Source organism: Apis dorsata, unplaced genomic scaffold (assembly GCF_000469605.1).
Source record: "Apis dorsata unplaced genomic scaffold, Apis dorsata 1.3 scaffold_683, whole genome shotgun sequence".
NCBI lineage: Eukaryota > Metazoa > Arthropoda > Insecta > Hymenoptera > Apidae > Apis > Apis dorsata.
The window spans coordinates 1,770,358-1,771,162 of NW_006263864.1; the positions used below are offsets into that span (position 1 = coordinate 1,770,358).

Sequence of the window (805 nt, forward strand, 5' to 3'; positions counted from 1 at the left end):
ACTCTGGCGAGAAGGAGTGGATCGAGCTCGAGAGCCGGCGTAAATGGACTGTGACGAGGAGAAAACCAGAAGCGATCCAACAGGCAACGAAGGCATTCCCGTGGAGCCGGCCGCTCGTGCTGTCTGAGTGATGACGTCACTGGTGAATCGCGTGGGCGTGGACACGCTGGATGATCTCACGTTCGCCGCATCAACAATTTCCTCCAACCTACGTCGCGCCGCCGCCGCCGTGCGTTCGATCGACTCCGGCCACCGTCGATCTCGTGCGTTATCGCGGCCGTAAATCATCGCGAAACCGCGCTCGAAAAACTGTAGGAGCTCGCGGCGTAAACAAAGTCGATCGCTGAAATATACGCAAGAGGGGGAGGAGGAGGAATACAAAAGAGAGACGATAATATCTAATACGATTTCATTGTCGGGAACAGAATCGACTCGATGAAACGGTGAATATCTCGTGAAACGTGGTGACGTTGATGGCGCGCCGATCTCTTTCTCGAGTTGTAGCTACGGTATCGAAGATGCGAGAAGCGAGAAATAGCGGAGGCAAATGATCTGCCGTTAATTCGATCGTGTGTGTATATCGGGCTATCTGCGACATACATATTTCATGGGAATTCGGATTACACCGCGAGAAATCATGGTAGAGTTCGAGTTCCAGAAATTCCTGATCGGAATTTCGAGCGTGTGCAGCGTGCATTGGCGTAACACAGCGCGCTGGCTGTATATATATATATATAATATACACCCAAGATCGATTACCAATTTTCAACGTGTCTATTTTCGGAAATAACATCGGGGGGGGGGG

The 805-nt window shown here is 51.3% G+C and overlaps 1 protein-coding gene across 7 annotated transcripts in view; it reads right to left on the reverse strand.

The window, feature by feature from the left end:
* LOC102676017 (protein Fe65 homolog) overlaps positions 1–805 on the reverse strand; it is a 122,391-nt gene that overhangs the window by 96,571 nt on the left and 25,015 nt on the right. The gene's annotated exons all lie outside the window — the stretch shown is intronic.